Genomic DNA, 19,612 nt, shown 5'->3' on the forward strand with positions numbered 1-19,612 from the left:
GTGCTTTCTGTCTCCATATGAATCCTGGAAGTGAGGAAGAAGCATATGCAAATCCAAGAGGAAAATTGTTATCGCTTGTCAGATAAAGCCAAACACCAAACAAGAACAGGAGCAAAGAAAGCTCCACTCCCACTAACATGTCATCCAACTGATAAATCTGGTATCAGTGGATGACAAACAAAAAATAAAGGAGAAACAAGACAGGAACATGGATTCATTAAGAATAATTAAAGCATTCCTTCACACAGTGGTGCTATGACTGACCTTCCATCAGAAGCACTATTCACATGTGAATTCCATGCAAATCCAATCCCACTTTCTAGCAGGGTTCCCACTGTAATACACTACACAAACATATAGAATGACTGGCTTGGGTCAATACAGGGGTCTTGAATTCCCGAAAAAGCAAGCAAACTGCCATAACCAATACCAGAAATGGCTAACCAGCTACCGAGGAAGGGAAGCAGCAACTTCTTTTAGAAGGGAGAGAAAGCAAGGTTGAGGTACTGCAGTCCAGAATAGCGAAGGCGAAAAGGGGAAAAAAGTTACCGAAAAAACGCTCAGAACTCAAGCGAAGACAGAAAATACTTTTGAAAAAAAGTTCTCATATTTATATTTAAATCTGAGCAATTCTCCAATACCATATTTTGGTAATTAAACACCACACCTTCCTCTCCCAAAAAAAAGTAAAAAGAAAGAAAATTCATTTTCCTTCTGACTCCATTTGTCTGAAACCAAAGATTTCTATACAGAACAAAATGAAAAAAGCTGGTGAGGATGGTCTTTAAAAACAACAACAATAACAGCAAAAAACCCTACTAGGTTTTACAGTGGCTTAAAAAGAACATTAAAAGAAAGTTTCTTGTTTTACTTAAATATTATATACTCACCGCTTTCTGCTCTTCACATCATTTCAACTGCATGGCGTTCTCTTTTGCTTCATGACCAGCGATTTTGTCAGTAACACAAATGGCCAACCTGGAGGAGACTGGACACAGACGTTAGGCAGTCCCACTGGAGCCAGACTGGACAGATGGACAGGCTGTTAGGAAAAGCCTTGAAGCAAACAAAAGGAAGACTGACAGGATACGGAAGGACGTCCAGGCAGACAGGTGTTACGCATTAAATAGTTTAAGAGTAGACAAGTGGAGAGCCCCACAGATGACAGAGTTTATCGTCCCATGACTAAGGACCAGCAATAAGGAGAGGTTCAATCAGTCAGACAGACGGCATCTGGGCGATCTAGCTACTCGTAGTAGAAACACAAGCACAACAACGAAAGATCAGTAGCAAAGCCCAGCTAGAACATCCAGGTCCAAAACCAGAAGCAAAACTGACATAAGGTGGACTTCATGAGCTCTGGATCCAGGAAGTCTAATGTTTACACCACGAGGGCAAATATCTCCCAGAACTAAGGGTAAGGATTAACGTGACAGGATTAAGAGTCTCCATGAAGTACATGGAGATAGAGTATTTAAAAGATAATCCCGAAGCAGAAAATAATTTCGAGAAATGTAAATGTGTACACCAATTTGACCAAATAAGAAATAAGAAAAAAAGAGAAAAGAAAAAATCTGTACTAGGCCATCGCAGGATTTAACTAGAAGAAGAAAGGTTTGGGGGGTGTTTTTGGTTTTGTTTTTGTTTCTTTTTGGCTTACCAATTGCTGACCTCCAATCCTCAACAGTAGGAAAGTCTTACAAGGGTCTGTGGGTTACACCTGCTGTTCTGGAATCTGGCCGTTGATGGGCTTTTAGTCAAACCAAAAACAGTGGCATATCAGGTTAGGACTTCAGCATCCCTGGGAACTCTTAACACTGAAGGCTCCACCCCACATAATTTTAAACATAATTAAGCATACCTAGTAATTACCATAAACAAAATTTATAATACTTTAAGAGTTGAGTAGAATTGCATTTGACTAAGTAGCATTCTTACCTTTTACGTATCTATTTAAATATTTATCAATTTTGATTCTATTGCTTTTTTAATTATTTTCAGCTGTTCTTTTTTTCTAATTACAAATACTTAGGTAAGCTCCAGGCCTGATGGTGTTTTGTTTATTTTTTTTTTCAGGTGACAGAATTTTGTAATGCTCCAAAGAAGCATTTTAATGTTTGTTTGTTTTTTCCAAGATTTTATTTATTTATTTGACAGGCAGAGATCACAAGTAGGCAGAGAGGCAGGCAGAGAGAGAGGAAGGGAAGTAGGCTCCCCGCCGAGCAGAAAGCCCAACGTGGGGCTCCATCCCAGGACCCCGGGATCATGATCTGAGCCGAAGGCAGAGGCCCCAACCCACTGAGCCACCCAGGTGTCCCACATTTTAATGTTTTATGAGAGTGATTTCATGGATTAAAAAAAGGACTCGGAGTAACTTACAAGTAAGCCTGGTCAAGGCTCAGATGCTATTGGTAGTAAATTGCTTTAAAAGAATTGGTTAGAAAAAAAAAAAAAAGAATTGGTTAGTATTTGGAGATGAGTATTTATTCATTCAACGCATAGTGAATGTCCATTCTGCCTGAATACTATTACTCAAGATTAGAAAGGCAACAATGGACAGAAAGGCTTAGACTTTTGGTCATGAAGTTTTCAATCTAGCCACTCAGATACCCAGAAATATGTGATCCATTATTTACCTGTATCCAATATTTCTCCTTAAGTGATTACTGTTTCTGCAGAGTTCTTACTCACGTGATGAAAAGGCATATATTAACTTCAATAAACAGTGAGAGTGGTATTTAAAATGTGCAGATCATGAAGCTGTGGTCCTCCTTAGGAACACTGTGAAAAACTGTCCAGAATTTCAGAAAGTCCATATAATTAGGCTGTAAAATGCATCCCAAGAGTAAGGCTTGAATCCCAGCTCTACCACTTTCCTAGCGTGACCTTAGGCAAGTTACCCAACCATCCTGAACCTTCCCTTCTCCATTTGCAAAGTGGGTGCAATAATATCTACTTTGTGGGATTGTCTTAAGGATTGACTAACAATGTAAATGAAGGGCTTGGCATATTGGCATAAATACTCGGTATGAACTTGCAGCAACTGCCATTGATAGTTTTACAAATGAAATTGATTTATCTTGTTCCAAGAAGGGAAAATAAGAAACACACCTGAAAGGGTATTTGAAACTATCCAGTTAAAGTAAGTTCTTAAAGAATTATTATGTAAGCTCATAGTTTTCTCCTTCCAAGACTCCATGGCAATTCAAGAAGAAAAAAAATGTTACTAATCTCAATCCTTCATAAGTCAAGCAGAGATAACACCACTTTGTGAATCTCTTTTAAGAAAATAAATAAAAATATGCACGAAACTATTCATTACAATGTCATTTAAAATGTTGAATAGTTGTAAGCAGCCCAAATGTCCAACAATAGGACATGCGTAGGCAAATTATGCCATAACTATTAGCTAGATAATCTAATATTGATACTTTAAGACCTCTAAATTATAATGTAGGAGCATTTCTGAAATGTTATCAAAGAAAAATTAGTGTATAAATTTGTGAATACAGCTATTTAAAAATACACATAGACATAACTTAGAAGAGTGCACATCAAAAACAATACCAGATGTATAAGAGCAGTAGCATAAGAGTGATTTTATTTTTCTTCTTTTCCTCCCATTCCATATGTCTCTCTGGTACTTCTACATGTAAGACAACAAAACTGATATTTTAAAAGTAGCACCTTACATTAAAGTTTGGCAATCTATCAGAGGGTTAAGCAATCTTTTGAATATTTGAGAGGCTAAGCAAGACGGTAATTACCTCCAACACCACCTCATCCCACAGTAACTACAGATTCCTTCTTAGCATTGATGGAAGGTAAGACCAACATATTACCCAGACTTAGCTCTGTGGGTTATACTGATGCCACTGAGTAGAGTGGGCTAGGAACAATCAGATTAACTACCCAATGAACAGATGTATTCAGTCTCCAATAAGATTCTCACACACACTGAATCCTAATTAGCAGAAGTGCAACTGATTTGCCAGTACCGTGAAGGTTAATTTTATTCCAATCCACGTCTTATGAAGTATTAACTGACTGATAGCACTTATGCCAAATTTGTCAAATGAAATTCTCCCCCCAGAAGAGAAAAGGAGAGATCTCTGAGCAGCCTTTTTAATAGTCTACTGAGGACTTATTCCTCCTCTGAGTTAACTGAGGTGGCAAGCAGAGAATGAGGGAAGCCAGCTCTGAGCGCTTTGGAGCTGAAGGTGCAGAGCTGAGCAGATTTGGAAAACAAATGCACTTGTTAATTCCCAAAGTGATTTTAAGAGCAGAATCCTGGAAGAACTGCCAAATAAAATTAATCCTTTAAAATGATAATGCAAATTTTTAAATCACAATGGAGAGCTGGAAGTTTAAAGAGAATATTTCAAAATTGCATGTATCTTAACTTCAAGCTAACCAGGCCACCTATGGGTAGATGCTTCCATTATTTCCTACAGTTATGATTTCAGATCAGGAGGCATGTATTAAAGGTGGGACTGAGGGAGAAATGAGAGGGGTAGAGAGGGAGAAGAAGGAAGGGAGGTAGGAGAAGGAAAAATAGAAGAAAGAAGATTTGGAGAATCCATAGTGTCATTGTAAAAAAATAAAGGAAGTATTTATATTTGTGTATGTGTGCCCTTGTGAATTGATATGTAACCTTATAATGTTTTATTAAAAGATTAATCCTAAATATCAGTAGTTTGCAATAAACAATGCAGACAACAGAAAGCAGTAATAACTAACTCCTATGCTTGGTCAGTGGCAGCAATAGGAAAATCCAAACATGAAAATCCAAACATGAAAATCCAAACAGCTGTAACATAATTAAGAATATGCTATTGCATATTTGTTGTCCTTTGCAGATTTAAAAATCTTAAAAGTAAAAATAAATGTTAAAAGGCAGTAGGGTACAACAGACAATATAAATTCTCAGTGTTTATGAAAAATTGCCTATTCGGTCAGACAACAAATATTTATTGATACTACATGCCAACACCCTGTGAATTCCACAAATTTCTGTCCTTACAGATATGGTTTCTACACACCTAGGGCTTTCAGTCTGGTGGGAGAGAGTTAGCATATGCACATTAAAAAGATCATTACAAACTGATGAGGACTGAGTGGAGGAATACATGGAAACATAAAATCTGTGACAAACAGGTATATTTGTCCTCACCTGGTGCATCAGAGAAAATTGAGAAAGTTTGATCTGAGATATAAAGAACCAGTAGAGGGGTACCTGGTAGCTCAGTAGTTAAGCATCAGCCTTTGGCTCAGGTCATGATCCCAGGGTCCTGGGATCGAGTCCCACATTGGGTTCCCTGCTCAGAGGGAAGCCTGCTTCTCCCACTCCCCCTGCTTGCAGTCCCTCTCTTGCTATCTCTTTCTCTGTCAAATAAATAAATAAATTTTTAAATAAATAAATAAATAAACCAGTAGAAATTCAGCAGGCAAAGAAAGAGAGGAAGAACATGGAAATAGCACAAGCATGGGCTCTGTGCCTGGATGGATCTTGGCCTTAAAGGATTTGGAGTCAGGGTTCATGACATAATAAGAATTGAGTGGGGGATAACAAGAGGTTATTAAGGAAAAAAATAAAACTTAGCTTCCCTGTTCCATCTAACATAAGGAAAGACTATCTAGGACTATTTATCCAACAGACTAAGTAGTGATTTTATCTCTAACTCCTTGCCTATTCCTCACTCTCTGACTCTATAATCAGGTCCATTATATGGTATCAGACTGAGAGAAGGGATGAAGTTAGGGGTAGAGATGTATAGGGTTTGCATTATAGCAGAATCCCAGGTCTCAATTTTGCAAAGTAGGATGCCAACCAAAGGTGGACCATATAAATCATGACCAGAAAAACCACAGTGAGAGTTCCTGGGGGTGTGGCCAAGCACTTGAGGCTATGAGGGTTGGGAGAAGACAGAGAGGACTGTCCTTGGCCAACTTGAGTGTGATCTGCACTACCTCATGTCTAACACTGCTAATATCTTTATGAGAATTATCTCATTGGATACTGACAACCATCTGTAAGCTAAAGACTACTGTTGTCCCTATTTTACACATGAGGGAAGAGCAGGAGGCTTTAAGATATAATTTGCTCAACACCACCTGGCCTATAAATTTAGTACTTGAGCTAGAGGAGTCTGACTCAGGCCTCCCTGATCTAAATCTACTGTACGACCTGAGACTGAATTTTCCAGGGCCCTAGGCGACTGGGTCTGTGAGCAGCTTCAATTTGTTTATGGAAATAAAAGTGGTCTTACCCTCTAGTGTTGTGGAGAAGGATCTATAGCAGCTTCATTTCAAAAGCTCATCTGGACAGTGAATAGGAGAAGGGCAAGAAATATAGGAAAATCAGTTATGACATCATCAAAAGTCCAGAGAGAGATTGGTAGCTTGGTTTAAGGTTAAGCCTAACATTTCTAATGTTAGGACTTTAGTGGACTCAGAGTGACACGGTCAGATTTTAGAGATGTTTAAGAAGTAAAATCATAGAGCATAGTGATGGGTTCTTATAGCAGGGTCAAGAATTAGCAAGTATCAGTAATGACATCCACCCGAAATCTCCTTTTGTATCAGTATATATGCTCTAGAACTCAAAAGAGGTATCTGGCAGAAGATACAGATTTGGAAGCCAATCACACAGTGATGAATTCTGATTCATATTTTAAAATGGCCCTTCCCAACTATAAAAATGTATTAGAACAATTTTATAAAAATTTCATTGCAAAAACCTTCTGGTAAAAGAAACAAAAGAGCAGGTCATATAGTTCCAAATCTAATTTTAAGGTAAGAATATGGAAATATCTTTTTTCACACTAGAGTTATCTATGTATTTTTCAATGCCAAGATTGAAAGTGGAACTGAATGACTCATCACCAAAGTGGGCCAATTGTCTGCAAACTGATGGGAAAATATCAGTACAGTTATGTACCTAGGGATAGTCAGCTTCAAAAATAATTTTAACTGCATGAGTCTTATATCATTTTCTTAAAAGCTAAAAGACATGTCTTCTGATGTGTCTTTTAAGATAGGATACTTCCTGTGGTTGATAGGCCTAAATTATTTACCATAATATTAATGTCCTCCTAAAATAACTTACTTCGGCAATCAATGTTATCCTTACAAAACTGAGGACAGACTGTCACCCATCTGATATAATGTTAGGAAACTAAGAAGATTCCCTGCCGTATTCCTTCTATTTCAAATCATCTCCCCTTCTTTCTCCTTCATTTTACCAACCAATATTTAGAAAGCAGTTTGTTACCCAGTGCTTTTATATTCTCATTTCCATGCATCAGTTTTTCTAAGTAGATTTCATGTAACCCAAGCTCTGTAAGAGTTTTTAAGGATAAGAGAAAGTTTTGTGATAAAAAAAAAAAATAAGCAAACAACAGACTGAGAAAAAGTTCAAAAAAAAAATGTATACCTGTATCATGATTATCTGCCACATGTCAATATCAGAAATCTAGGTAAAGGAGTAGTTCAATTAAATTCTTCCAGATTAGGCAGATATATGTGCATACTGTGGCTGACTAACAGGCCCAGTCCACACCCCTGGTACAAATTTCTCAAATACTTCTTTTACTTGAGAACTACAGGGACTAATTCATTACTCAAAAGAGATTAAAAACAACTAACTGGCCTAGTCAATTCAGGCTGCTAGAACAAAGTGCCATGGACTTGTGACTTATAAGTAACAGAACGTATTTCACACAGTCTGGAGGCTGAAAGTCCAAGATCAAGGTGCCCAGTAAGGTCTGGTTCTGGTGAATGACCTCTTTCCTTTTAGAGAGAGGGCCATCTTCTTGTGTTGTGCTCGCATGGTTGAAAGAGCAAGCTTCAGCTCTGGCCTCTTCTTCTAAGAGTACTAATCCCATTCATGAGGGCTCTACTCTCTTGACCCAATTATCACCTCCCAAAGGCTCCACCTCCAATACCATCACATTAAGAATTAGATTTCTGAGTACCTGGTGGTTCAGTCAGTAAAGCATCCGACTCCTGATTTCAGCTCAGGTGATGATCTCAGAGAGATGAGACCAAATGCCCTGTCGGCTCCATGCTCAGCCTGGAGTCTACTTGAAATTCTCTCTCCCTATCCCACTGCTCCTCCTCCTACTTGAGCATGGGCTTGTGCGCGTGCACTCTCTCTCTCTCACACACACAATAAACAGATAAATCTTAAAAAAAAAAAATTAGATTTCAACATATGAGTGGATGAGGGAGGACCACACAAACTTTCAGTTCATAGTACCCACATTACAGCACATTTCTGAGTTGGCAGATATATGCCACTCATGACCTTGCTCTCTACACACATCCAGAACAGACATCACTAGTCAATTACGGCACTCTTTCCCTCTGATAGCAGATACAGAACACAGCACGGCAGAGAACCACTACTTACTAATAAGATATGAAATGTCTGATGAAACTCACTTGCCATCCCAGGAAATGGGGAAAAGCACTGGAGAGGTATGTTCTAAATTACGTACTGCCACTTAACAGCAGGGTAGTTTTTGACAAGTTACAGAACTTTTCCAAGCACACAGCTTCTTCCTGCCTCACAAGATTGCTGTGAGGAACAAAGTAAATAATGTCTGTGAAAATGTTTTGTAAACACTTTAAAGTGTTGTACAAAATTATTTCTTTTTTTTTTTAAGATTTTATTTATTTATTGAGAGAGACAGCAAGACAGCAAGAAAGGGAGGGGGGCAGAGAGATAGAGAGCATGTGCACACATAACAAGGGCAGAGGGAGAAGGAGAAGCAGACTCCCCACTGAGCAGAGAGCCCAACATGGGGCTAAATCCCACGACCCCTCATAGTGACCTGAGCCAAAGAAAGATGTTTAACCAACTGAGCCACCCAGGTGCCCCTACAACTATTTCTTATTATCAATTTCATCTATTACTGCACAGGAAATGTAAATAACTCTAAAAAATACTTTATTCAATGCTCTGGAATACAGTGGCTTTACCTGAAAATCCGTATTCTAAAATTCTATTCTACCTGAGATGGCAGAGGTTCTGAGAGTCATCTGGGGGCTTGACATGATGTGAACATTCTTTTCATACTGTTCCTTTTTCCTCTTTGCATGTATGTGATTGACCATGTGTGCACTAAGTAAACAAATCTTTTTGCAAGTGTGTTCCTTGATTGGTGTGTGCATGCTCAAAAAGAAACGGTAGCGAGTAAATAAGCATCTTAGCTTCTGCAACGAAGATATAGGAAGGAATCAAGGGGAAAAATCTCTGCTTTGAAGAGATAAAGAAAGCCTATAATCAGAGTTATCCAGGCAAAGGCATTACCTGTGGGAGGCTGTTCTACTTTGTACTCACGTAGCACCTTTCATCCAGAAAGCTCAAATCACATACTATTTATTAAGCCCCTTCATGTACACGGACCTCATTGATCCTCGCAGCAGGGTTATAAAAGCATATTATGGACCCCACTATGCGAATATGAAAACTAAGTCACCGGAAAGTGAAGTGTCTCATCAAAATGCACAAACGTAAATAAATGAAAAAATTAAGAATATAAGGCTAATTATGGGTGTTTTTCACTTTCTTTAGCTGGAGCTCCGAGGTTTAGCTCTCTGTTTCCATTAAAACACAAATATTTCCAGCAGCAACCACGCATACAACAGAGAAGCTCTGTGGGTAAAGGACACTTTTTTACTAAGACAATCTGTTAACTAAAACACCCCTTCCTCCCATTTTTATCCAGCTGAGAAAAGCCCATGAAATGCTTACCATTTTCAATCAGGGGGAAAAGACGACCAGACCCTTCACAAAAATCTCAAAATTACATTTATTTATTTATTTATTTAAACATGGAGGTAACACAAGGACAAATGTCCACAAAACACACGCTAGCCAGTTTTGCAAATAAGCAATTCACTCTTCTAGCATAATACGCTTAAAAACCCAGTGGGTGCATTAAATCAAAACCCAAACAAAGCAGGCAAGGTTGTTGCTATATGTCAAACCTTTCCCACCTCAGATCTCTGCTTCTGCTGTTTCCCAAAACATTTCTGACACCTTCAATCAAATTGATATAGTTATTCTTCTTTCACAGCAAACAAGATCTATAGCACTGTGCCAGCCTTTTCTTAAGCAAGAAGAGACAAAAACATGTCTTCCTTCCTTAAGGAAACTGATAAAAGGGGATAAATGTAGCCCCCTTCAGAAATTCTTCTCTCTCTCGATCAAAGGCTGCAAGGTCTCAGAGCTGCAAGCTGAGTGATAATAAACTTTTGAGAAAGGAAAGGGAATTCAAAATTAGGGTTATTTCATCTCTACACTGACTGTTGACTTGAGGAGAAATTCACGTTTTCCCTCCATTTAGACTCCTATTGTGATCAATAACCTGAATGACAAATCCCTGAGCTAATTGTCTGTTCCTTGCACTTTAAAAACAGGGTGTACTAGAGTTTCTCATAAACATTTAATAAATCACTCCTTTTCTTCTTTCTACATACATGATTTATAAAGTAAACAACAAAAAGGCACATTTATAAAACAGGCCACAAAGCCTGTTGATCCACACCAGGCAATTTTTCTTGTGATGCCATTTCCAATTCTGCTATCACATGTTTTGGTAGGATTTATAAAGTTTTCATAAATAATATATATGCAAAATAAAATTAAATAGCAACAACAACAACAACAAATAACTCTGAGGTGCTGTTGTCACAGATTTCCTGGGTGGTATTTGTCTCTTTTTTACATAAATGTGTCACAAAAGCATCTATAATGACATACAAAAAACAGCTCATAATCCAGAGAAGTCTCCACCAAGCAAAAATCACACTACAATTGCTAATCAAACACACATACACCAGAAAAGAACGAGTTAAAAAAAAAAATCAATGAATATGTCATTGGAACAAAATCTACTTAGAGCAAAGTACTTTTCAAATTAAGCTAATATCTTTCGACAATAAGACAGCCTGTTTGGTTAAGAATGATGCTACTAGAAATTAATAAAAGACAGAAAGTTTATTTTGGATTAGAAGATTCACCTGAATGAGCAAAACTCACAGTAAAACTGTAGCAAACAGCTCTTTGTGCTCAAATTTCCAATCTTAATCTTATAGACAAAGCTGGGGCAGGAGAGAGGGGAGTAATGCAGAAGTAGAAGAAAAAAAAATTAAACTCCCCACACTATTTCTGGCAATCCCCATGGGTGGTTTGATTTCTCCACCTAAATTTATCCATTCCTATTTATTTGTACCTAGTTACGATTCAGCACCTGATTCTCCCCATACCTTAGCACTAAGGAAGTTAAAATTTCAGTCTTTAAAAATGTTAAAACTCAGGATTATGTGTTTCAGTATGAATACTTTATTATATGCTGGTTTACCCTTTTGTCAAGAAGACAGGTACATGGGTCAAAGTTGGAGATCAATACAAAAAAACAGGTTACCATCCATCTGAAAAGAGCAGGGATCCTTGGAAATGCTGACTATACAGAAGGTAAAGCCACCCATGGGCAAATGAAAGGGATGTGGTAGATAAACCAAGGTTTCCACAATGCTCTAAGATTGTAAGAGTAATATCTGCACATAAATAAATGTTAAACCATTTCCCCACTTTAGAGAAAGATGGAAAGCACAGGCTTGAGCTTCCTTTTAAAAAAAAAAAAAAAACTGAACATATATCAAGTCTCATAGTCTAATTTCCAAGTACAAAGTCAATCTCTGTCTAAAAGGAACATATTCAGGGGAGAGGGATCTCTTTGTGGGTTACTCAAGGAGTCCCCACTAGCCTTTTCAATACTTAATGCTTATTATCCACACTACATATAGGGTAAAGTACAATTTTTTTCAATTACAGTAAGATTTTAATTTTTGTTTTAGATTTTAATATTGATGAGGAAGCTGAAGAGACAAAAATCAGACTTTAGAGTTGTATAGAAATTTATTTTATCTAAGGCATTATTTGCTAGTATATTCTTTGCTTTACAATTATTTAGTTTTCAACTAAATACCTGCATAGCTATTACCAAATTTTCCACACCCATATCTCCCTTTCACTCACAGCTGTGGAACTTGCTTCCTAGTCCATTGAGAAAACGGAGGCAATCAAACAACTTCCACAGGCATGCACTAAGACATCCACAAACATATACAGACCTGTACCTGAACCTGTTCTTCCTTACTTTTTTTTTTTTAGATTATTTATTTATTTATTTGACAGACCAAAATCACAAGTAGGCAGAGAGGCAGGTGGCGGGCGGGGGGGGTGGGGGTGCGCGGGGGAAGCAGGCTCCCTACTGACCAGAGAGCCTGATGTGGGGCTCAATCTCAGGACCCTGGGATCATGACCTGAGCTGAAGGCTCACTGAGCCACCCAGGCACCCCCTTACTATTTTTTATGAACTATCTGTATGCAATATCTCCATTTGCTCACCAGATCCCAATCCTTCTCTATGAATCAAGAATATTAAATCAGCAATTGTCAACTTATTTAAATAAAGAGATTTATTATAAGGGATTGGCTCACAGGACTACAAAGGCTAGGGTATCCCAAGACCTATCTGGCAAGCTTGAGACCCAGGAGAACCAATGATATAAATTCTACTCTAAGTCAGGTCCAAAGGCAGAAGAAGAACGATGTCAAGGCTTAAAGATAGGCAGGCAGAGGGGCTCCTGGGTGGCTCAGTGGGTAAAGCCTCTGCCTTCGGCTCAGGTCATGGTCTCAGGTCATGGTCTCAGGGTCCTGGGATTGATTGATAGAGCCCCGCATTGGCCTCTCTGCTCAGCGGGGAGCCTGCTTCCTCCTCTCTCCCTGCCTGCCTCTCTGACTACTTGTAATCTCTGTCTATCAAATAAATAAATGAAATCTTTAAAAAAAAAAAGATAAGCAGGCAGAAAGCAATGAACTCTCCCTAGCACAGTGTTTGTTCTTTTCAGGTCTACACTAGGATGCCCAATGTTTTCAATGAATAAATATTAAAAGCACATGCATAGAGGTGCTCATAAATATATTATGGCACATGGTTGTTTTAGAGCACATAGTAGGCACTCAATATTTCAAAGGAAGACATGAATGAAAATTAAAATCCTTGAACAAGCACTAACGAGTGCTTGAAACTGTACTCTTACAATAAGCCAAATAAAAATACAAAGGCGGTCTACTTTCAACAACAACAGGTATCTGATTTCCTTAATAGTGCCTGGAGCAGATCAGACCTTTGAAACAATTCCAATTCACCCAGAAATTCCAAGGATCATTAGGATCCAAAAAAGAAGCAAATTTCAGCCTCTCTGGAGTTGAGAAAACATACCAGAGCTGAGACAGAGACCTGTGTAAGAAGCTGAGCCTTGTCACTGCCTAGCTAGGGGACTTCATTTGAATTTATTTTATCTTTCTGAGCATTGTGTTTCTCTTTTATATGGGAGTGATAATATCTTGACAATTGTCTTACCCATTTTCCAATTCTCTGGAAAATTTCTTTTACACTTCCCCTCCTTCCTCAATTTTTCAACAATCTGTCCTCCTGCAGTGTCCCCATGCGATGACTTGACTTCAGGCATCATAGACAAAAATAGATGCAAACAAAGGAGCCATCTCCCCCTCTCGCCACCTCATTCACAACTCGCAGAGGTGTCCACCTACCTGTCTCCCATCTGCCGGCTCCGAAGTCCAACGTGCATGTGAGCTTTTAGTCTTATATCCTCTTGCCTTCTTAAGGGCTTTATTCTACTCTTCTTTTCCCTCTACTCTGTATCACCAATTCAGCACTTTCTTTTCAATTATTTGCACCAGCATGCTAGCATTTTCTTATACTTCGCATCTGAAAACAACAAAGCAAAACAGAACAATAACTAGCAACAACCATGGCAATGAGAAACCTCCCATTGTATGAATACATCGCAATTCATTTCATTATTCCCATATCAGTGAATACTTGGGCTATTTCCAGGTTCTATTTCTTTGATTTTTTTTTTTATTTTTTAAATCTGCTATAAACCCATGTTTTCTGATAACATGCGTAAGAGTATTTCTAGATTAAATACTTACCAGTGATAATAATGGCCTAGATGGTACGCATCTTCAATTTTACTGGGTAACACCAAATTGTCTTCCTAAGGAATTGTAACAGTTTGCATTCCATGAACAGTATAAACAGTTCCATACTCTCACCGAAGCTTATTATTACCAGATGTTTTTATGTTTGCCAACCTGCTAAGTATCAAAGGGTTACTTATGTGACCAAATGACTATAATGGGCATGTCCGTAATTATTAAGGAGATTGAATAACTTTTAGTTGATAGATGACTTATGTTCTCTCTCTGTGAAAATGCCTGTTTAGGCCTCTGGCCCTTTTTTCTGTGAAATTCTTTGTCTTTTTCTTATTGATCTTTTTAAGAGCTATCTATATATTCTGGAGACTAGTCAATAATTGGTTACCTGTGTTATAGATATACACTCTCAGTAGGCAGTTTGCCTTTCGTCTATGATAACTTTTGATAAAAAATTTTCAATTAAATGTACTACAGTCTATTAATACCTTGCTTTATGGAATGTGTATTTATATCTTATCTTGGACTACATCAGGCACGGCATTTAAAGTGCATGGCTTGCAGAGTTCTTCTGCTAGCCTGGGTTTGGTTCCATGTTTTACCAGCTGTACAACCCTGGGTACTGAGCCTTATATGCTTCAGTTGCCTCATCTGTAAAGTAGGGATAATCTTATAGGATTGTTGTGAGGATTAAATGTGTTAATATGTTTAACTTATTGTAACCACACTTAACATTTTAAGTACTTAAGTATTGGCTATTTTTATTTAAGAAATTCTTTCTCAATCCCAGCTCATAATATATTCTCTTATATTTTCTTCTAAAAGATTTAAAGTTTGAACTTCAGACTTAAATCTTTAACCCATATAAATTTTATATTTCTGTAAAGTGTGAGATATGGGCCCACAAAAACACATGGACCACTTCACAGATTTGTATATCACCTTCGTTCAAGGATAATGTCTCATCGTCTTTGCATTGTTCCAATGTTAATATATCTAGTGCCAAAACGGGTGCCCTTGTAACATTTGATGCATTAACCTCTTAGTTATTGACTTACTTCTCTAGGCATCCCCAACTCATGGTCAGTTAGACTCCTCCCTCCCCAACGACTGCCCCTCCTCAGTTCTCTTGCAGACCGCAGCTCCTGTGATTTGACCACAAACTATTAAATTGCTTTAGAACTGAATCCTATACCCTTGTTTTTTCTCTGCGCTCTAGTGCCTAGAAACTGGGGCCAAATTACTTACCATCACATGTTGACTTTTTCATTGAGTAGGTATTTAACTGAGCAATTATTTAACTGCTCTTTGCCTCTTTTCCCCATCAGTAAAACTGATATAATGTAATATTTCTTACCTTGTTGGATTATTATGTCTATTATATAAATAAATTAACACATGTACATCACTTCCAACAGTATTTGGTATTTGGTAGGTGCTGAATAAATAATAGCTATTTTTTCTACAGGATTTCAGTTAATACTATGATTTTAAAAGTCACCTAAATGCTAATAATTTCAAAAAGTATGCATTCAGCCTTGAAATTCCCCTCAACTCAAGACTAAATAGCCAACTGCTTATTTGGCTGTTTCATTTTTTTAGATGCGCAATAGGGATCTTTAACTTAGCGTGACCCAAGCAGGGCTATCAGCTCAATCCAAGTCTTCCTCCTCAGAGAAAAATCTATTTGCTCTAACCAAAATCCATCACTCTTTATTTATTTTGATACTTTCTTCCCACCTGCAGCCTCATGAGTTCTACCTCAAAAAGGTATCCCACATCTGATCATTACTCCCTAATACTGACTTAGTTAGCAATGTCCTCTCTCACCTGGACCACCATCACACATGCTCTCCTTTATCATACACTTGACCCTATTATGTTCTTTCTTCCATTCAGAAGGGAGATTAAGTCAATACAATCCAATATAAATCCAATCATTACCCCTCAGCTTAAAATCATCCTGTGGCTCCCCATAGCAAACACAATAAACATATTCCTTCCCATGGAATAGAGGGGTCATAGGTGATCTGGCCCCTGCTTACTTCTCCGGGCTCCTCTTCCTATCCTCACTCACAGTCACTGTGTTCCAGTCACATACCTTCTTTTTGAATCTTAAATATGTAAACTCTTTCTTATCTCCGGGTAATTAGCACTTCCAGCTTGGAATGATTGAACCCCAGGTCTTCACATGGTTGTCTCCTCATCATTCGGTCCCAACTCAAAAGGTCACCTCACTGGAGACACCCTCCTTGGCCACCCCAGTTAAAATTTTCCCACTTGGATTATCATTTTATGTTACTCATTGTTCTTATTGGCATTTAAATTTATTATATTTTTACATTATATCTGTGTCCTTCTACTGAAAGTAAGCTCTTTGAGGAGAGCAGCATTGTATTATTTTCATGTTCCCTAGAACAATGGCTGACACACCACAGTCAGTTCTCAAAACCCAATCACTAGCTGACTCCCAGATACTATTCTAAGACCTATATGTGCAGCTTTTTTTCATCCCCCATAGGAAATACATTATTTCCATTTTATATATAACGAAATCTTAGACACAAAGTAGCAGAAGTAAAATTCAAAATTATCTCTCATTTGCCATTTTATGCCCTATTGCTTAATACATTGCCGGAGGTTAAGTAAATATTTGTTTAAAGGAGAGATGTATAAAAACATAAAAAAAAAAAATTCAAAGGAATGTTTAAAGGAAAAAAGAAAGAAAAAAAAGCTAAAGAGTGCCATTTTTAATCTCCCACACCATCAAATGAACTTTAGAAGGGCAGAATTGGGTTTCAGAATTCACACCCCAAGAGGACCTATAGGAAAAGTTGGTGTTGCTACTTCTTGTGAAGTGCCTCGGGATACAATGGTTGTGAAAAATGCTATAAAAATGTAAAGTTGTTCTTCACACCTTTACTTAGTGCTATTGTCTCTGTTTGTCAAGTTGCAGCATGCACAAGACCACACAGCTTTACTTAATTCAAGTCTAAAGAAGTATAAATATGATTTGTCAGAGAAAAATAAAGGAGACTTTCAAAAAACCAAAATTCAGAGATCCTATCTGTTGTGTGTTGTGCATTCCTGTATCAGAAATCCACATGGTATCTGGTGTCTTTGGCAGGAGGGGACTTATCTTTGTCCAGGATCTGCTCCCATCAGGATCACAAATAACCTAGGTAGAAGCTGCTAATGCTATAATGCCCAAGAAAAGGCAGTCTCCCAAAGTGTACATAGAGGGCATTGCTGCCTTGAGGGAGCAGAGATCTGGCTAGCTTATAGGAGGTTTTCCTTTTCTTTTCTTTGTTATTTAAATTCAAGTTGTTAACACATAGTGTATTACTAGTTCCAGAGATAAAATTCAGTGATTCATCAGTTGCATGTAACACGTGCTCATTCCATCACGTGCCCTCCTCAATGCCCATCACCCAGTTACCCCACCCCACTCCTCACCTCCCTCCCCTCCAGCAACCGTCAGTTTGTTTCCTATAATTAAGAGTCCATTATGGTTTGCCTCCCTCTTTGTTTTTATCTTATTTCATTTTCCTTCCCTTCCCCTATGTTCATTTGTTTTGATTCTTAAATTCCACCTATGAGTGAAATCATATGATGTTTGTCTTTCTAGGAATGACTTATTTTGCTTAGCATAATACACTCTGGTTCCACCCATGTCATTGCAAACGGCAAGATTTCATTCTTTTCAATGTTTTTTAATGAGGTTTCAAAAATGTTTTGAAATTTTATAAACTATAACATATGAAAACACTTTGCTAAACCGCTAGCTCTGGAGTTCTAGGCCTGGAAGGCTACTAACTTTCTGGGAAATGGAATTGAGTTTTGCTCATTCTTTTGACTGCCTTAGGTATTATATAGGATATATAGGATATATATATAGGATATATAGGATATATATATATAGGATAACTCAACCCTTAGGTCTGTGGCTGTTAATTGAGCCAGGAATAATGGAAGACAGACTAGTGTAGGGGAAACAAGAAGAGGCAAAACAGGATAGTGGACAAAGCATACATATTGTTGGCATCAGAGGGATAGATCTCCATGTGAAGTCTGACCTTCACATCATGGCTCTATCCAAAGTCCCTCAGATCACCATTGTTTCTGTGCAGTCTCCCGAGATTTGATGTAGTTTTATTCCCAACATGCTTGATTTTTCTTCCTTGGGCTGCCCTGAGGCTACTGTCCTAAGCACAGAGCTTCATATGTGCCGGGGAATTTATATCCCTGCCTTTTCCCAATGTTGGGACAGCCCTTATGGAGGGTAGACAATGCGGGGCTGAGGAATACACTCCTCCAAGCCTCAGGCTGGGATAAACTCTAAGGCATGCCTTACATTCCAGGTGTCCCCTGTGGGATCTGGCCGAAGTCACTTTCTGTGAGTCCTCACTTTCCTTCTTCCCTGTCACGCTTTCCTCACTCCCTTCTTAGTTTCTCCTGGGAGTATCACCTTAATATATCAATCGCATTTGAATCCTTATGGTAGGGTCTGCCTCTTGGACACCCAGCCTAAGAAAATAAACTACCTCAAAGGTTTCTGTGGGGAACTAAATGAAATATGATTATACCTAGGAATGGTGCTGACCACATCATAGGCCTTTGATAAATGGCAACTACTATCTTCTCTTTAAGAAGGGAGTTGAAAGTCTTCTTACCTTTGCAGCCTTTTATAGATCTAATTTTGGGCCCGCATGATGGAATACACCTGATAAATGTGGTTCTTGTCCAGCCAAAGTAATGGTGTTTGCTCCTCTCTGAGCAGGCCCTTCATTTTAGATAACATTCTTCAAGCCCCTCCCGCCTCCAAAATAAATAAATAATAAATAAATAAATACAGCTTGGAAGGAGTGCAATAAATTTAGGAGACAAATACCATGGGTTTGGGAGCCATGCTTATCTGAATTTTTAATTTATATCTGCCACTTATTATCTCAGCTATTTGATCACAGGTAAATTGCTTAACTTCCCTAAGTCTTGATTTCCTCATCTGTAAAAGGGAAAAGAAAAGTCCCACCAATTTTGCTGAGTTGTGAAGATCACACAATGTTTATTGGGTCAGAGACAACTCAGTGTGTTAGTTAAGAGCAAAGATGCTGGAGTAAAACTGCATGGGGTCAAAGCTCTACCACTTGTTAACTGTATTAGGGTTCTCCAAAAAAACCAAGCTGACAGGAGCTAATTAGATAGTGGATGGATGGATGGATGGATACATGGATGGACAGATGGATGGACGGATGGACGGATGGATGGATGGATATTATGAGCGGTTGGCTCACACAACTATGGGGGCTGTGAAGTCCAGATCCACACAATGGGGTAAATTCCAACCTGAGTCTGAGTGAAGGCAGAGGACTAATGTTGCAGCTTGAAGATAAGCAGAGAAAGAATTCTTTCTTACCCAGCCTTTTATTCTATCCAGACTTTCAACAAATTAGATAAGGTCCATCCTTGGCATATAGTAAGTACTCAGTAAACATCAGTAAAATTGCCTCTCTGGAAGAGAATAGAAATCCATAAAATGTTAGTTCCATTCTCCTTGGAAGCAGAGAATGAACA

The 19,612-nt window shown here is 38.3% G+C and overlaps 1 non-coding gene across 1 annotated transcript; it reads right to left on the minus strand.

Annotated features, from left to right (window-relative positions):
- Window positions 1–14,945: 14,945 nt before the first annotated feature.
- LOC132025259 (U6 spliceosomal RNA) lies at window positions 14,946–15,050 on the minus strand. Its single transcript, XR_009406514.1, has one exon. It is a non-coding gene; the product is annotated as a U6 spliceosomal RNA (small nuclear RNA).
- Between the last annotated feature and the right edge of the window lie 4,562 nt (window positions 15,051–19,612).

This window comes from Mustela nigripes, chromosome 9, assembly GCF_022355385.1.
Source record: "Mustela nigripes isolate SB6536 chromosome 9, MUSNIG.SB6536, whole genome shotgun sequence".
In the NCBI taxonomy this organism is placed as follows: Eukaryota; Metazoa; Chordata; class Mammalia; order Carnivora; family Mustelidae; genus Mustela; species Mustela nigripes.